This window comes from Chiloscyllium punctatum, chromosome 13 (assembly GCF_047496795.1).
Source record: "Chiloscyllium punctatum isolate Juve2018m chromosome 13, sChiPun1.3, whole genome shotgun sequence".
Lineage (NCBI taxonomy): Eukaryota > Metazoa > Chordata > Chondrichthyes > Orectolobiformes > Hemiscylliidae > Chiloscyllium > Chiloscyllium punctatum.
In genome coordinates this window covers 14,338,364-14,357,724 of record NC_092751.1, presented here as the reverse complement: position 1 = coordinate 14,357,724, position 19,361 = coordinate 14,338,364, and the positions used below count along the sequence as shown (strand labels likewise).

Below are 19,361 nucleotides of genomic sequence, written 5' to 3'. Positions count from 1 at the left end.
TGTCCCTCAGTGAGTTCCTCAACAATTCTTTCCATTTCACTGGGGACCCACTATCCACAGTCGCCAATCAAATGACCTGAACTCAGACACACAGAGATCTTAAAGAGTGACACAATGCAGATAGGAAGTTGATTTCATTTCTGTTTCTGAGTCCAATCTTCACTCAGTGAGACAGAGTCAGGTATTCAAGGCTCCAACAAGAGCTGGATTCTGCTTCTGGTGATTGTCTTCATTCAGTGAGAAGGAGGGCCGTGGGCCGGAAGGAGCTCATCATTGTACTTCGGGTTGTCTGCTCAGTCTGCAGCATTGCAGGCCGTGGGAGCAGGGCAGTGGGAAAGGTACCTCGTGTGGACTGCAATAGGACTTTCCACACATTGTTCCAGGGCAGTTACAGAGCTCCAGGAATTCTGAATGAGGATCGGAAAAATGCATTGATTGAAGGAGGTGGATCAGGGAAACAGGATAAACCTGATGAGATCAGCAGGATTTCTCGGTCTAACTCTGTACCATACTTTATTTTCTGCTTCATAAATCTAAAATCCGGAGCTCAATCCACTGAGAGCAATATAAGCTCAGAAATAAATCATTCAGTCCAACACATCTATGCTGAACTGATATCCGATGTAAATCTCATCCTATTTGTCAGAATTTGGCCCATGTTCCTCTGAACCCTTTTTAATTCCGACACCCACCCAGATACCTTTTAAATGTTGTAATTGTACCAGCCTCCACTACTTCCTCTGGCAGCTCATGCACAAATTGCCCTCTGCTTGAAAAATGTTCCCCTTAGGTCCCTTTTATGTTTCCCCTCTCAACTTTAACATATGCCATCTGCTTCTGGACCCCCCCCCCTCCACAGTGAAATCACCTTGCCGTTTTACCCTATTGAGGGTCCTTCATGATTCTGTGAACCTCTATAAAGTTAACCCTCAGCTACTGACGCTCCAGGGATAATAGCCCCAACCTATACAGTCTTAACCTCCAGCACAAACCCTCCAACCTTGACAACATCCATGTAAATCTTTTCTGAACCCTTTAAAGTTTCACAACACCCTTCTTATAGGAGGGAGTCCAGAATTGCACATTATATACCAAACGTGGCTGAACCAATACTGCAACATGACCTCCCAACTCCTTTACACAATTAACTGAGCAATAAAGACAAAAATGATAAACGCTTTCTTCACTATCCTATCGAAATGTTAGTCCACCTTCAACGATCTATGAAGCTGCACTCCAGGTCTATTTGTTTACCAACATCCCTAGTACCTTGTCCATTCAGTGTAAATGTCCTGCTCTCTTTTGCCTTTCCAAAATGCAGCACCTCACATTTATCTAAATTAATCTCCATCTGCCACTCCTCGGCCCATTGGCCCATTTGATCAAGATCCCGTTGTCCTCTGAGGTCACCATCTTCACTGTCCTTGATACTTCCAATTTTACTGTCATTTGCAAACTTACTAACCATTCGTCCTATGGTCACATCCAAATCATTTATATAAATGACAAAACAACAGTGGACCCAACACCGATCCTTGTGACACACCGCTGGGCACAGGCCTTCACTCTGAAAAGCAGCCCTCCCCCACCACCCTCTGTCTTCTACCATCGAGCCAGTTCTCTACCCAAAGGGTAATTCTACTGCCCCAACATACAAGTTTATAATTATGACACCAGTTTCAAAAGTACAACAAGAATCTATTCCTGATTGGGGAATCGGGGCCAGGGAATCAATAAAAATAAATGTTGCAAGGTTCGGTAAATTGGAGATTCAGTTCAGTGCATCACTAAATGAAAACAATTCAGCAGGGCACTCGTACGTGGAAGAAGTGATTCAGGGAGCAATTAAATGGAAGGAATTGAGGCAGGGCAACAACAATTGGAGAATTTAAGCAGCGGCCTTTATATTGGGCAGGATAATACTCAAAGGGAGAGTTGGTGCAGTTTCAGGGTTTGTGCAGGATTGGTAAATGGGATAAATGGTGCAGATCAGCGGAGCCATAAACAGTCGTACAATCATAGAGATGTACAACATGGAAACAGACACTTCAGTCCAACTTGTCTCTGACTCAGTCTTAGAATTCTGGCAGTGCTCCACAAAAATGGAGAATCATTCCAAGGAACTACTAAATGGAAGGATTGGGCAAGGTCTTATCGAAATAAGAGAATTTGGAATGGGGCATCTGGTATTGTCAAATTAGTGCAGTTAGAACCGAATGGGAGAGTTTCAGTTTAGCAGTAAATGGGACAATTGGGACATGACAATACTTGATGCGGGAATGAGAGGAGGGCACCCCTAAATTGGGCGAGAGCATCAGTCAGTATGAGGATTGGTGTAAGGCAAAACTGAGTGGAGAACTTGTTCAGGACATCAGTAATTGAGGGAAATGGTGCGAGGCAACACTGAATTGGAGAATTGATGTGGGCCATCAGTAAATGAGAGACCTGGTGCACAGTGGAGCTAAATTAGAGAATTGGTGCATGGCGACAGTAAATGGGAGAATTAGAGTAGCGCACCCTTAAATGGTAGAATCGGGCTCAGGCATCAGTAAATGGAAGGATTAGTACAGGGATATGAGTAAATGGGAGATTTGGTGGAAACAATAAATGGGAGATTGGTGCACAGTGCCGTTGCATTAGAAAATTGATGGGAGTGCCAATATATTGGAAAATTGGAGCAGAGCGTGTCTAAATTGGGGAATAGGGGTCAGGGATTCAATAATAAGAAGAAATGTTGCAAGCTTTGGTAAATTGGAGAGTCAGTTTAGTGCATCACTGAATGAAAAAAAAACCAAGATATCCGATCGTGGAAGATGTGTATCAGGGAACAACTAAATGGAAGGAATTGATGTAGGACAACAATAATTGGAGAATTCATGCAGGTGCCGTTAAATTCTAAGTGGGAGGACTGGGGCAGGATAACCTCAATGGGTGAGTTGGTGAAATTCCCGAATTAGTGCAGGATTGGGAAATGGGAGAATTGGTGCACGGAAGCGGAGCACTAATTATAGTCTTAGAGATGTACAGCATGGAAACAGATCCCTCAGTCCAACTTGTCCACGCCGAAATTTAAGAATTCTGGCAAGTCTCCACGAAATTGGAGAATCATTGCAAGAAACTAAGAAATGGAAAAGTTGGGAAAGAGCTTATCGAAATGTGAGAATTTGCAACAGGGCATCAGATAATGGGAGAATTAGTGCAGTTCAGCACTAAATGGGTGAGGTATGCTGTGTTGCACTAAATGGGAGAATTGGGGCAGGGAGATTTAGAGTAGCGCACCCCTAAATTGGGCAACAGCATCAGTCAGTCTGAGGATTGGGGTAAGGCAAAACTGAATGAAGAACTTGTTCAGGACATCAGTAATTGGGCGAAATGATGCTAAGCAACACTGAATTGGACAATAGACAATAGACAATAGATGCAGGAGTAGGCCATTCTGCCCTTCGAGCCTGCACCGCCATTCAATATGATCATGGCTGATCATTCCTAATCAGTATCCTGTTCCAGCCTTATCTCCATACCCCTTGGTGTGGGGTATCAGGAAAAGAAGGACCTGGTGCAGGGTGCTGATAACTTCGAGAATTGGAGCAAATGGGAGAACACGGGCAGTGAGTCAGGAAATAGGACAAATGTTGCAAAGTATTAGTGGTCCAGATTCAATACAGTGCACCATGAAATGGGGGAGTTGGTGCAGTTCACCACGAAAGGGGGGATATTTGCAGTTTGGGGAATTTGGAGATATGATGCAGGGATTGCCAAGATTAGAGAATTCTGTCAGCAGTCTACTAAATGGGAGAATTGTTGCAAGGAAATACTGAATGGAAGACCTAGTGCACAGTGGAGCTCAATTACAGAATGGGTGTATGGCACCAGGAAATGGGAGAATTAGGGTAGCGCACCCTTAAATGGTAAAATCGGGCTCGGGCATCAGTGAGGAGAAGAGGGAGTACAGGAGTATGAGTCAATTCGAGATTTGGTGGGTTTCAATAAATGGGAGATTCGGTGCACAGTGCCATTACATTGGAAAATTGGTGGGAGTGTCTATATATTAGAAAATTGGAGCAGAGTATGTCTAAATTGGGGGATAGGGGCCAGGGATTCAATAAAAAGAAATGTTGGAAGCATCAGTAAATTGGAGAGTCAGGTCAGTGCATCATTAAATGAACAAATATAATCAGCAGGGAATCTGTACGTTGGAAATGTGTATCAGGGAACAACGAAATGGAAGGAATTGATGCAGAACAACAATAATTGGAGAATTCATGCAGGTGCCGTTAAATTCTAAGTGGGAGGACTGGGGCAGGATAACCTCAATGGGAGAGTTGGTGAAATTCCCGAATTAGTGCAGGATTGGTAAATGGGGGAAATGGTGCAGGGAAGCCTTAGAGATGTACAGCATGGAAACAGATCCCTCAGTCCAACCTGTTCACGCCCAAATTTAAGAATTCTCTAAGCTCTACACTAAATTGGAGAATCATTGCAATAAAATGGTAAATGGATAAATTTCGAAAGGGCTTATCGAAATGTGAGAATTTTCAACAGGACATCAGATAATGGGTGAATTAGTGCAGTTCAGTGCTCAGTGGGTGAGTTATGCTGCGTTGCACTAAATGGGAGAATTGGGGCAGGACATTACCTTTAGGGAGATTTAGAGTAGCGCACCCCGAAATTGGGCGAGGGCATCAGTCAGTATGAGGATTGGTTTAAGGCAACACTGAGTGGAGAACTTGTTCAGGACTTCTGGAATTGGGGAAAATGGTGCTAAGCAACACTGAATTGGAGAATTGGTGTGGGGTATCAGTAAATGAGAGACCTGGTGCAGGGTGCTGATAACTTCGAGAATTGGAGCAAATGGGAGAACACGGGCAGTGAATCGGGAAATAGGACAAATGTTGCAAAGGATTAATGGTCCAGAATCAATGCAGTGTACTACGAAATGGGGGAGTTGGTGCAGTTCACCACTAAAGGGATGATATATGAAGGATCGGTAATTTGGAGATTTAATGCAGGGATCTCCAAGATTAGAGAATTCTGGCAGCAGACTACTAAATGGGAGAATTGTTGCAGGGAAATACTGAATGGAAGACGTGGTGCACAGTGGAGCTGAATTAGAGAATGGGTGTATGGCAACAGGAAATGGGAGAATTAGAGTAGCGCAACCTTAAATGGTAGAATCAAGGTCGGACATCAGTAAATGGAGAAATTAATACAGGGATATGAGTAAAAGGGAGATTTGTCAGAAACACTAAATGGGAGAAACAGTGCAGATTGAAAATCCATCAGAACATTGGAGAAAGTGCCAACATATTTTCTATAATGCAGGAGGAAGCAGTGACGATGCTCCAGCTTCTATATTTTCTATAATACAGGAGGAAGCAGTGACTCTGCTCCAGCTCCTTTATTTTCTATAAAACAGGAGGAAGCAGTGACTCTGCTCCAGCTCCTTTGTTTTCATAATACAGGAGGAAGCAGTGACGCTGCTCCAGCTCCGTTATTTTCTATAATACAGGAGGAAGCAGTGACGCTGCTCCAGCTCCGTTATTTTCTATAAAACAGGAGGAAGCAGTGACTCTGCTCCAGCTCCTTTATTTTCTATAATACAGGAGGAAGCAGTGACTCTGCTCCAGCTCCTTTATTTTCTATAATACAGGAGGAAGCAGTGACGCTGCTCCAGCTCCTTTATTTTCTATAATACAGGAGGAAGCAGTGACTCTGCTCCAGCTCCTTTATTTTCTATAATACAGGAGGAAGCAGTGACTCTGCTCCAGCTCCTTTATTTTCTATAATACAGGAGGAAGCAGTGACGCTGCTCCAGCTCCGTTATTTTCTATAATACAGGAGGAAGCAGAGACTCTGCTCCAGCTCCTTTATTTTCTGTAATACAGGAGGAAGCAGTGACTCTGCTCCAGCTCCTTTATTTTCTATAATACAGGAGGAAGCAGTGACGCTGCTCCAACTCCTTTATTTTCTATAATACAGGAGAAAGCAGTGACTCTGCTCCGGCTCCTTTATTTTCTATAATACAGGAGGAAGCAGTGACGCTGCTCCAGCTCCTTTATTTTCTATAATACAGGAGGAAGCAGAGACGCTGCTCCAGCTCCTTTATTTGGTGGAAACAATAAATGGGTCTGTTCCATGCTGTACATCTCTATGTCTCTATTTAAAAGGCCTCTGGCTGCAATGTAGTCAGGTCGGGTTTGGAGGGGTAAGGAACAAATGTTGGCTAATTTGGCTAATTAATTCCAGTTATCTGGTCAGCAGGGACGAGGTGGAATGGAGGGTCTGTTTCTGAGCTCGGCACTTCCGAAATCCTAATGAATGACATTTGCCCGAAACGTCGATTTTCCTGCTCCTCGGATGCTGCCTGACCTGCTGTGTTTTTCCAGCACCACTCTGATCTAAGATCTGAAATGTACTTCTCATACAGGAGACTTTCCTGCCTACCGAAGGTACACAGAGCCAACACACCCGGATGTCCCATCATATTAGGCAATGGGACCCGATGTGGGAACCTCACTGCCGATGTCAAATGCAGCTTGAAAGCCATGAGGCAGGGAACCCCCAGCTTCTGCCACGACAGAACATTGGGACACAGGCAGATTTCAACCTCACACCTTCAAGGCTGAATCTGAGCTGAGGGGGCACCTCTTGTTAAAGATTTACCTGAGAATTTAGCTATTTTTACATACGGTTTACATATGAAAGAACAAAATCTAACATGGTATTTCTAAAAGTATACAGACTGAACAGACACTACACTTTATTTTTAAATATTTCATTTCAGTGGCATCACCCTGTAATCTTTTACTATAAATTCTGTTTGGTATGATGTTATGCTCCACAACCACCTGATGAAGGAACAGCACTCCAAAAGCTGGTACTATCAAATAAACCTGTTGGACTATAACCTGATGTTGTGTGATTATTTAATTTTGTCCACCCGAGTCCAACACCGGCACCTCCAAATCTTTACTCCATATTGTTTACACGAACTCACACCCTGTTCAGGTCAGTTTATCACAATGACCCTGTTCCTCTTTTTGTGAGGTTCCCTGTGTATATTAACAGAGTTAATGGGCCCTGAGAGGATGAATATATTCTCTTTATCCTGTCAGTGTAAACAGTTGAACATATCAGTTTGAAGCCAATGGAAGAGGAGATTGTCTTTTTCTGTACAATTTCAGTGCAGAACGTTCAACCATAAACTGTCTTTGCAAAAGTGGGGGTTGAATACAATTCTCACTGAGCAACATTAATACAGAAAACACAATTCCGAGTTCCTGTTATCAATTGGTGAAGAAACTGGGATGTGAAAACCAATTGTGGTGTGGTGCCGTGGCTCAGTTTGTGAACTTACCCACACCATAAACAGCCCACCAAGATTTCACATCGTAGTGGTGCCTGTGTATTTTACCAAATGCATGGTTGTTTCAAAATCTCCCAAGTCAGTGTTGCTCATCAGTCAACCATGCGTCCTGTTTGAGTGTCAGCCTATTTTGGTGATCCTGATCTGTTCCCTGGTTTAGTTCCTCCAGTGGATATTGTTTCTTCCGAACTATTAATTCAATCTGGAGTTTCCTTCCTGTGTTTGACAAGACCTTCTGCTTTTACTCCTCCTTTATTACGCCCCGTTCATTTCCAGTTTGTTGGGAATAACGAGGTGAGCCAGGAGACATGGCAGACTCGCCGGTGAATGTTGCAGTAATGGCGCAGACACCAAGAGCTGTTCACCCTAATTCTCTGCTGTCAACATTCATTCATTCCACGCCAACAGGAAATACTTCATTGCTCTCCTGTCGTTGTGGTTTGCACTGTGATTGCGGTTTCTTTTCTTGTGGATTATGAAGTTTATTTAGAACTCGAAAGGATCATAATATTTGGAGGAAGGAATGACTCCTCACCTCAGGAATAAGAGCCAGACACATTATTCGGAGAATGTGAGCCCAATCCCACACATCCTACCGAGGAGGCAGAAAGCCTGTTAGCTGGTCCACTCTCAATTTGTCTCTTAATGTCAGACTTTTCAAAGATCAGAAATGGGAAATGAGGGATATGGGACAGACCGAGAGTCCGAGAATGTGAAAGAGGGTCAGGTACATTCACAGAGAAAGAAAGAAAGATGGAGACGCATATTGAGGGAGATACTGAAAGGACCAATTCTCCAATCGACATGGCTGCTGACTGACAGAAACAAATAGGAATAAAAAGGGAACTATTAAGGACAGCCTTTCACCAGGTAGTCGATATGAAATTGAAACATGGACATCGGGGGAAACAGTATTCACAAGGTGAACAATCAGTAAAAATAATTATCGTCACTGTTTCCCATCGGATGTCCCACTCCGTGAAGCCATGTCTTTCAATGCCCACGGAAACATATTTACCCTCAGGTACTTGCTTCAGGGTCGCCTGCGCCTCTGCTGGAAGTTGCCACCATTTTATTCACAGTCACTCCGCGATGTTTTGATTCACTCCAGTGAAATATCTTTTCATACCTTGCGTCATGGCCTCTTCCAGTCAAGATCCTGAACCAGTCTAGTGAGAAACCTCTGTTGATTTGAATCCCGGGATGGAGAATCAGACGAGTTGAACAGCGCCTTTTATTGGTGGAACCCCTTCACTGCAACCTCACGCCTCAAAACGGGTCTCTGCCCGCGTCAACCTGTTCTGTCCATTCCTGCATTACACCGACTGACCAACATCAGATTACCACAGCTCCGCTTTCTTTACTGTGAAACACAAGGCGATAATATGAAGCGTTTGCAAAATTGAAGAGAGAAACTTTGTTGCCGAAGGTGTTTATGAAGCGAAGGACAGACACAAGGGTGTGTACAATTCAGGTCGCTTTGGATACTGTCAGCATTACCGGGGGCCCGTGCTGAGGAGTCAAAGTTTGTATCGTCCAGACATGGATACAGTTCCCATTCAGAGAATGAAGGTTTAATTCTCTTCATGTGAATTGTCTGAATGAAAACACATTCCCCGTTCCACACAGAAGACAGACCGGGATCCCTCCAGAATAAGCCCAGTGATTGCTTGGGCCATGTAGAAGGACAATGACAGCGGACAGATACGATAGTGACCCCTTCAAATCTCCCTCCAATCATCTCACCTTCCTGAGTTGGGAATATGTTGGTGTTCCTTCAGTGTCTCTGGGTGTAAATCCAGGAAATCCCGCGCTTGCACCATAATGGCTGTAACTCCGTGTGAAGGAGTTCAATGGTTCACAAAAGCAACTCATCTCCTCCATCTCTGGGGGATTTAGGGATGGAGAGTGAGTCCTATTCCATTGAGTGATATCTTTATCCCAGGAATGCGTTTCTAACAGTGGTAGGTTCCAATTGGACACCTGCAGGAGATCGGTAGTAAGTTGAGAAGTGGAGCAGGGAAGTGAAATTGACGTGAATGACAATGATGACTGGGAGGCATGAGGCAGGAAGTGAGTCTGGATCTGGTGGTGCAAGGCTCAGTGTCGCTGCTAATGGGTCAGCCTTTACTGCAAACTGTTTACATTGGCTCACACACCATTCCTGGGCAATACATGGCAATGACACTATTCCTCTATGTGTGAGATTACCTCTGTGTGTATTAAAGCCGTCAATACTCCCCAAGAGGATGAAAAATGTCCCCTTTGTCCTGTCAGTTTCAACAGATACAAATACCTGTTTGAAGCCAATGTAAGAGAAGATTGCCCTTTAATGTGCCATTGCATTGAAGAATGTTCAATCGTGAAATGTCTGGTTTTGCAAAAGTGGGGTTTGATTGCAAATCACACTGAGTAATATTGATACAGAAATGTATTTCCGAGTTACTGTGGTCATGTGGTTAAGGAACTGCACATATGGCCGTCGCTTAGTTATTTCAAACCCCTCCTTGGGAAGCAGCTGACCATAGGGTCCAATCACAGCTGCGCCCACTTGTTGTATTGAAGGCCCGTAGGTTCACCTTTTATTAAGTGTCGTGTTACTGATGAAGGGACTCAGCATCCTGTGTGAGTTCGAGCCTGTTATGGTTTGGTAAACCCACTACTTTTTCCTGGTTTAGTTCCAGCAGTGCATGTTGTCCTTCCTAACCAATACACCAACCTGGAGTTTCTTGCGGCTGTTCCAAAAGCACTCCTTCTTCTCCTCCACTTTTATTCTCCCTCCTTCATTCCAAGTTTGGTGGGAATACCGAGGTGAGGCAGGAGACACTGCAGAAAGGCCGTGGGATGTTGTGGTTATGGCACAGAAACCAGGAGTGGATCACCCTCATTCTCTGCTGTCGCCATTCATTCATTTTACAGCATCAGTAATGCTTCCATGGTGTCGGTTTTTTTCCATTGGATAAGGAATGCAACTTTAATTTCGAAAGGGTTGCAATATTTTGAGGAAGAAATGCCCCTTGTATCACATCCAAGTGGCAGACGTATTATCCATAGAATGTGAGCCAAGTTTTACAGACTCCTGCCAGGTTCCAGAAAACCTCTCAGTAGCTCCATTCTCAAACTATCCCTCTGAACGTCAGGCTTTTCATAGAGTAGGAATGGGAAATGAGGGATATTGGCAAATAAAGGGTCAAAGAATATGATAAAGGGTGAGGTGGATACACAGAGATAAAGACAGAAAATTAGAGACTCATCTTGAGGGAGTTCCTGAAAGAATCAGATCTCGGGTCGACATGGCTGCAAACTGGCAAAAAAACAGGATTTTGATAACTATCCTCATTCGACAGATAAAACTGACCACTATCCCGGCATTGTGGTCTAGAAATGAAGAACTAATCTGGTTCTGTCGTTGTGAATCATTGTCTCTGTTTCTCCCCACAAATGATGTCAGGATTATTCAGTTTGCACGTCAATTCTTGTTTTTGGTTCAGATTTCCAACATCTGCATCTCTTGGTTTTCTGTTCAACTTTCAAACGGTTGGCACAAAACCGATGTTCTGCCAGCTTTGGAAAAGTGGTCAGAAATATTCTTACCACGATGTGTGTGCAGAACAAAGCCCGCATTCCTTGACCGGGAATAGAACCAGTGTCACGGCGGTGAGAGCGCCAAATGCTGGCTACTAGACTCCAAGGGAAGGCAGAAGGCGCCCTTACATTTATTCAGAATGAAAACAGTTTTGCCTTTTCATTTCTGATCAGTCTTGCTGCAGATTAGGTCCTCCTTGCCTTCGAGCTTTCACAGAGTGGGAAGAGACCGTTCGGCCCATCGTGCATTGTAGCTCATCGGATATCCATGTATTCCAGTCCCAGTTTCTAGTTTTGGATCAAAATGTTATGTGTCCTGATGTTTCAAGAGCAAATATCAACGCGATCACTGTGAATTTAAACGACACGACAATGGGACTGAGGTATGACATGGTCACACTGTGTTGGAACCACCTTGAGGACTGAACCTCATTTTCACCCACAGAGGGAGACACACAGAAACATATACCGGGAGGAACAGATGTCTCAGGATCATACCACCTCCTTGTGCTTCACTTCCTCTCTCTGGTCCACACAACAGCTTCTCTGACAAAGGCAGCTTTCGGTGGACCACTCGCCAGTTTGACAGGCAATGAGAGATGTGGAGCTGAGCTGGAATTTAAAATGGACAATAGACCGAAATGTAAGTTCTAAATTCGACAACACACTGATCCAAACCATTCAGATCCTCAGAACCTGACAAAACAGGACCAGCCATACACCTGTCTGACATTGAGCTGTAATGGACCCAAAAGCAACATTCCATTTGAATACACACTGATCCAATCCCTGCAGCTCGAAAGAACCGAAGGAAATAGCAACTGACAACATACAATTGGCTGAACTAACACGTTACACTCGAGACATGTAGGATGTAAACCTACAATCGTCTGATTCAAAGTCAGATGTTTTATCTATTGCTTCACTAGCCGGATGCACACGCACACGCTGGACACCTTTCCATATGTGATGTAAACATGGAGATCTGGGAAACAACATTCATAAGGTGATCAACCAGCAAAGATAATCCACTTTGTGTAACAGGGCCTTTCAATGGCAAAGCAAATACATTTGTCCTCAGGTACCTGCTTCTGTGTCGCCTGTTCTTCTGCTGGACGTCTCCAGCATTTTATTCACAGTCACTACGCTGTCTTATGATGCACTCCACTGAAATGTACTTTCATACTTGGATTTAGTGTCACTTCCGGTAAAGGTCCTGAACAAATTCAGCGAGAAACCTCTGGTCATTTCCAACATGGAATTTGGAATCAGACGATTTGAACGAAGGCTTTATTGGGGCCGCCCCATCACCGCAGATCAACGCCTCAAAACGAGCCGCTGTTCGTATCAAACTGTTCTGTACCTTCCTGCAATAAATCAGGTTAGCACAGCTCCGCTTTCTTCACATTGAAACCAGGGCGGCAATATGAATTGTTTGGAAACTTAGAGAGCGAAACATTGCTGCTGAAGATGAGGATGACGTGAAGATCATACACAGAGTCTGGACAGATCAGGTCACAAGTGTTACTGTCAGCTTCAGTAGGGTCACTGGTTCGGAGTCTGAGTTTGTAATGCCCAGTCCGGAATACAATTCCCACTCAGGAAATGAAGATTTATTTCTCTTCTTGTGAGGTATCTTATTGAAAGCTAACTCCTGCTTCCTCACAGAACACCGACCCAGACCAACCCAGTGATTGTTTACATCTATCTAGAAGGACAAGAGCAACAGATACATGAGAGAACTGTAACCACAAATCACCCATCTAGGACCACGCCTTTCTGAGTTGGAAATATCTCACTGCTCCGACAGTGCTTTTGGGTCTAGATCCTGGACCTCCCTCCCTAACAGTACCATGGCTGTACCTTGAGATCTTCCAGTGTTCTGTAAAGTAACTGAACATCTCAATCTTTGGAGTAAATAGGGATGGACACTGATTCCTATCCCAGTGAGTGGCGTCCTAGGCCACGAATGAGTTTTGAACATGGTGGTTATATTCACTGTCGTGTGGAAACAGGCCCTTCGGCCCAATGCTGTCCCTCCATAGAGTAACCCACACAGACCCATTTCCTTCTGCCTAATGCACCAAACACTTTCGGCAATTGTGCTTAGAAGGTCTACTCTCAAACTATCTCCGAATGTCAGACTTTTCAAAGAGCAGAAATGGAAAATAAGGGATATTGATAGGCAGAGAGTGGGGGCATGTGGGAGAGAGTGAGGTGGATACACAGAGGAAATGATAGACGAGTAGAGAAGCATATTGAGGGAGATCCTGAAAATAGAAACTCTCCATTTAAAATGGGTGCTCGCTGACTGAAAGGGGAATAAAAAAGAACAATTGAAGGCCAGCGTTTCACCAGCTCAAGGCAACGGAATCAGCATTATACCCGGAAAGGTCGGTTGACATTCAGAAAGTTGACATTTCTCGGCTAATATAATATTCTGATTAATATGTTGATTTGCTAAATAAAACTGACAATTACTCTGACATTAAAACAATAAAATACATAACTGGTCTGGTTCTGTCGATTTGAAACATTAAACCTGTTTCTCTCCACAGATGCTGCCAAGTCTGCCGAGTTTCTCTGTCAATTTCCGTTTCTAATTCAGGTTTCCAGCATTCGCAGTGCTTTGTTTAAAGGTCCTCTGCATTAAGTATGGGACAACACTTGATCAATTGTCAGCTCCATACTTCATTCCCTGCTTCGGGAAGGCTGACCCCACGATTAATGGGACGAGGAAAACTCCACTTGCTGCAACAGTGAGAAAACTGAATCCTCACCAGGAGGCTAACAGGGAAAGCAAAAAGAAAAGGCACTATGTGTTTTCATCAGGAAACCGCTTTTGTCTTTTCATCTGTGATTATTTTAGCTGCAGGTTAGTTTCTCCCTTTCTTCCGATTTTACAGCGTGAAAAAGACCTTTCGGCCCATCTGCAGTGCGGGTCATTGGACTTCCATCTGTTCTAGTCCCAGTTCCCATAAACCTGCGTTTCTGATGTTACCAGGGCGAATCTAAATGGGATTCTCCCTGTGACCTTAAATGACCCAACAATGGGACTGAAGTTGGACATGGTCACATTATGTTGTAACACCTTCGAGGAACTCAACCTCATATTTACCCACAGATGGAAACAAACAGAGAGCTCAGGATTAGTCCCGTTCCATATTAGATTAGGTTACATTACAGTGCGGAAACAGGCCCTTCGGCCCAACAAGTCCACACCAACCCACAGAAGCGCAACCCACCCATACCCCTACATTTACCTCTTACCTTACACTACGGGGAATTTCGCATGGCCAATTGACCTGACCTGCACATCTTTGGACTGTGGGAGGAAACCGGAGCACCCGGAGGAAACCCACGCAGACACGGGGAGAACGTGCAAACTCCACACAGTCTGTCGCCTGAGGCGGGAATTGAAGCAGGGTCTACAGCACTGTAAGGCAGCAGTGCTAACCACTGTGCCACCGTGCCGCCCAAATGCATCACATCCGCCAGTTTCTCCGACCAGCTCACCGCAGCTGGTCAACGAGGTCTGCAGCACAGAAAATGTCCTTCGGCCCATCAAGTCTGCACCAGTCGAAGACTGACCCCTGACTGTTTTCATCTCGTTTTCCAACGGTGGGCTCGGAGCTCCAACAAAGTTGGGATGGAATTGTTCAACTCATTGTGTCTCAACTTCCTCTGGGGATTTCTGCATGTTGTATCCTGAAAGGCAGAGGGTTACACATTGCCACCATTCCCAACCTGTCTGAAATGTCTTTTTTCCCTTCTCCTGTGTTTTGTTTGTGAAAAATGAAGACAGGGGGTAATCTCCCTTTTTATTTGTTGACATTACTGAATCGTAACCGGTAGGATTCCAGGCTGTGAGGGTAAAGCCAAATGAATTTCAAGTCCATTGCCTTAAACACGCATCGACGATTCCAGAACCACACTGTCCTCTTCATTTTCCAGGTGTCTCTCATTGTGGAGCTGAGGAAGAGTGAATCATTATCGGCTTGGTTTGAATCCAATCACTTCACAGTTTGTAAAAGCGTTACATTTTGGTGCATGGTGGGGCTGGTTGTATCATCCTGATAGATGGAACGGACATTCATTTAAAACCAAGAACAGGAATTGCAAGAGAAACTCAGCAGATCTTACAGCATCTATTCAGAGAAAACCAGAGACAACATTTCAAACTTCATCAGAACTCGGTAATCTCCCACAGGTCCTGCCAAACCCGTTAGATTCGACAGCAGCTTCTGTTTTTGTTTCAGATTCCAAGAATGCACAGTTCCTTACATGAACCATTAAAGCAATGCAGAAACTTCTTTGTGGATCCTCACACGAAAGGGTTCCGTTTGGAGAACATTTTCCTGACCCCACTCGACACACGAAACTGTGCAGCATCCAAAACAGATGCAGCAAGAACAACCATCGCTGTCGCCCTGGGGGCTCTTGAACCAGGAACCTTTCAGTGAACAGTCGAATGCGCTGAAACTTCTAACCTCACACCTTGCACGATCCTCTAAAGCAGGCTGTGACTGACTTCCCACTTCAGTCTGTCCTTCCCAGAACGCCAACTGTCCTCTATCAGTTTTACTTTGCCAGAATATAGACTGAGACATTCATTATGGTGACATGGGAACAGTCTGATCCCACCCACTACAGACACACCCATGTCACTGGGAACCAGCTCTCCTCCAACCGGGACCATCTCCCTTTGAGCCTCCCAGTGTCTTGTGTGGTCCCGAGTTATTTCATTGATCTAGAGTCCAGATGAGATTTGTATTCCTCATGTACAGGAACGAGAATTCTCTCAATGTCTCCGATCAGTTCATGTGGCGTCCTCTTAAAGAAGGGGAAGGTCTCTTGACTGTTTCTGCTCAGCCCGACAGTTCACCCTTCTTCATTCTCCTCTGATTCCATTTCCCAAAGAGTTCCCGAAGATTCACAAAGCTGGAAACTGTGTTATACGGGTTGCCCCTTTAACATTTGTGCACCTGCCAACTGACAATATTTTCCCAAAATCTCTTCACAATCCTCTGTCTTACACCGTGTCCAGGGATGAGAAGTTCCGTTTTGTGGAGAGATTCCCGAGGCTGGTGAGTTTCTCTTTGGAGTAAAGATGGTTAACCGGCAATTTCCTGCGGCTGTTTATAATGATGGGAGTGGGAACCGTGGGCCTGGGCACTTTGACGAGCAGGACCAAGTGTTACCCCTGACCAGAGGCGGTGAACAGAGGGACTGGGATTAAAGGAATCGAATAAAAAGCAGCACTTCTGCGCAGTACATTCACAGAATACTGCAGGAGCTCGATGGGTCGAGCAGTATCTGTGAAAAGAGAAACAGAAATAACGGTTGAAGTTTGGTATATTTCTGTTTGAGAACTCGAGTAGCCAACGTCTAATCAAATGATTGGCCTGTCTTGCAGAAGTTTGAGCGAGAATGTGCCCTGCAGGGGGTCGTTCAAGATATAGTCGGCAGGTTTCGACCCTGCATGGGGACACATTAATGGATTACTAACCCATCTCCTTAATCACTGGGGCACGACAATTCCAGGAGGCACACGGGCTCCACATCTTTCTGCTCCAAAACGCTCCGGTTTTCTGCAGCAGACGATTGTAACCTGAACCCGCGGGAACAAGGTGAGGATGGCAACCCGTACACGGCCAGGAACGGCAGTGAGAGCGAGGGCAACAGCTGCCATTGTCGTATGGACAGCCACAAACACTCCCTTTGAAAAGGACTTTGTCCATATGAAAGTCTGTACAGCAGTATAACCCGGGGACCAAACAGACTGCGCTGGGGATTCATATTCCAGACAATTTACGGTGGGCACCGTTTTCCCTGAATGTGAGTGGGGATTGATATTTCATTGCTGATGTGAAACCAGATCCTACACTGAATCTGCTCGCCGGTTTTTGTTGCTGTGGTGAAACGGTGGGCAATCACGGTGTGAAACGTTGTTCTAGCTCTCTGGTTTCCTTCATTCCTGTCCTGGTCAGGGAGGCTGGGGATTGGTCCTCTCCATCAGATGGAGGGACCAGCGCATTGTTGACCCAATTTAATCAAGAATGGAATTGGTCATCTTCACTTCTCATGGTTCATTGTTGTTCTGCATTGTTGTATGTTACTTGAGCACTTTCTGGGACTTGACAATGCATTAAAGCTGCAGTATGTTTGGAAGCACGGTTTGGAATTGTCTCGCTACCATTTGTGTGAGCAGTACATGACATAGACGAATCGCACTCCCTCAAAGTCAGCATGCCAGTGTGTCTGGCAATGGTTCCGCCTTTTCTGTTCCACGCGAAGAGCTGTCAGTTTTTGGATTCGCTCGAGTGCTGAGGGGGTAACACAATTTGTGTGGTATTTTTCTTCAGGCCAAACTCCACCCTCCAGGAAAAATCGCCAAATGCACTGAATAACAAACAGCACGCGTTTTTTTTTATCAAATGGCCTATTCAAGCTGGTGTCAGTTTCTGGAGCATCTCAGAGTTGCCAAACACGGAAACAGACCCTGCTATCTAACTTCCCACTGCTAAACAGATAACCGAAATTAATCTTACCAATATTTGCCAAAATTTGTCCCTTATCTCTCCGAACCCTTTCAGCTGCCTTTGAAATGTTGTGAGCGCACCAGTCTCTGACACTAAATATGGCAATTCATTCTGGACACACGGAAATGTCTGTGTTCAAAACAAGTGTCCCTCACATCCCCTTTAAATATTACTGTTCTCACAATAAACCAATGTTACCTCGCTTTGAACTCATGTGCCTTGTGAAAAATTACTCCCTGACTCTTTTCTCTGTCCGTCTACCTCATGACTTTATAAAATTCTGTAAGGCCATTCCTCAGCCCTGAAGCTCCAGGGAAAACTGTCGAAGCCAATTCAGCTTCGTGCTATTGTCCAAACAGTGCAAACCTTGCAAACCCTTTCAAATAAATTCGAAATTGTTCCACGTTCGTTACTGAATGCGCAATCTGTCAGTGCCTGATGTGAAGCGATGCTGAAACGCTAGTAATGAAATTTTGGCGCTTCCCTCCGCTGTGGTAGCGTGGCCGAGTGGTCTAAGGCGCTGGATTTAAGCTCCAGTCTCTATCGAGTCGTGGGTTCGAATCCCACCGCTATCAAAATGTCGGTTGTTCTGCTGCAGGCAGTTGAACAGAACCGTAACTCTGCGTTTTCGTTGTTGTATTTGCCGCTGCTCAGGTCAACTCATTCCGTCTGAGTCTGAAAACAGTGTGAGCCCTGCTGTCGGGCCCTCCTCAACCCCTCTGCTTTCGGATATATGCGTGGCCAGTTTCTGTGTCTCAAATAGTCACTGCATTTGGCTGGAAGTTTGGTGGTTCGAGCAAGCCCTTAGCAATGAACCTCAATTACTTCAGTTCAAGCATTGAGACCAACCATGTCCAGACACTGCAACCACGAGAACCCACCCGAGTCTGCAGCTGGATGTGGCCCCAATCTCTCCAAGGCCCCGCTGCCAACAGAAAGCGGCTACTGCAGCTTCAATCAGCGGCTTCCTGCTCAGCCCTGGGACACAGCACATGGAAAATCCTTCCCCAGGAACGGCTCTTCCCGTGTGAAAGGGACAACAATTCCACTTTAAATTAGACACGACTTCCGAGGATTGTTCCTGTTCTTGGAACGTTTCATAAACAAAACTCCTGTCTCGCAAATAAGAAGTGGGAAAAGTTGTTGGCAGGAAGAATAGAGAAAGTGTTGACTGTGAGGACTCTGTCTCGTCAGCAGATCGGATTCCTTACACTCCAAACAGGAATGATTGGGTTTCCTTAGGGAATTTCCCAATTGATTGATTTCCCAGGCGACATAAAGATGAGGATAAAAATATGAAAATCTTTATATTGAGTCTTAAATCCAGAGACAAGTGCTAAATAGATAATAATGTTCTGAAGGAATAATAGCTGAGAAATGGAAAGTGTGAATGATGACATTTGTGATTGGGAGGAATGAACTGGATCCTTGTAAATTGCAATGCCGGGTGAAATATGCTCAGTATGAAATGACACACTCATCAATCGTGAGGCAGGTCCAGCTACTTTAGTCGGTAGAGCATGAGATGCTTAATCTCAGGGCCGTAGGTTCCAGCCTCACGCTGGGCCCTTTCCCTCCTTTAAAGAAATCCAGCTCTCTGCCCCACTTGCAGTATTGTAACCCAGTGTAGGGGTTGGTTTGGACACGTCGATCCGACTGTGTTTGATCACACCTCGGTTTCTGAGTGAAAACTGTCTCCACTTGCCCATAAGATGGAATCCCATCTGCTGACGAGACAGAGTCCTCACAGTCAACACTCTCTCTATTCTTCCTGCCAACAACTTTTCCCACTTCTTATTTGCGAGACAGGAGTTTTGTTTATGAAACGTTCCAAGAACAGGAACAATCCTCTGAAGCCGTGTCCAATT

The 19,361-nt window shown here is 44.9% G+C and overlaps 1 non-coding gene across 1 annotated transcript; it reads left to right on the top strand.

The window, feature by feature from the left end:
- The first annotated feature begins 17,986 nt into the window (after positions 1–17,986).
- Positions 17,987–18,068, top strand: trnal-uaa (transfer RNA leucine (anticodon UAA)). Its single transcript has one exon. It is a non-coding gene; the product is annotated as a tRNA-Leu (tRNA).
- Positions 18,069–19,361: the final 1,293 nt, after the last annotated feature.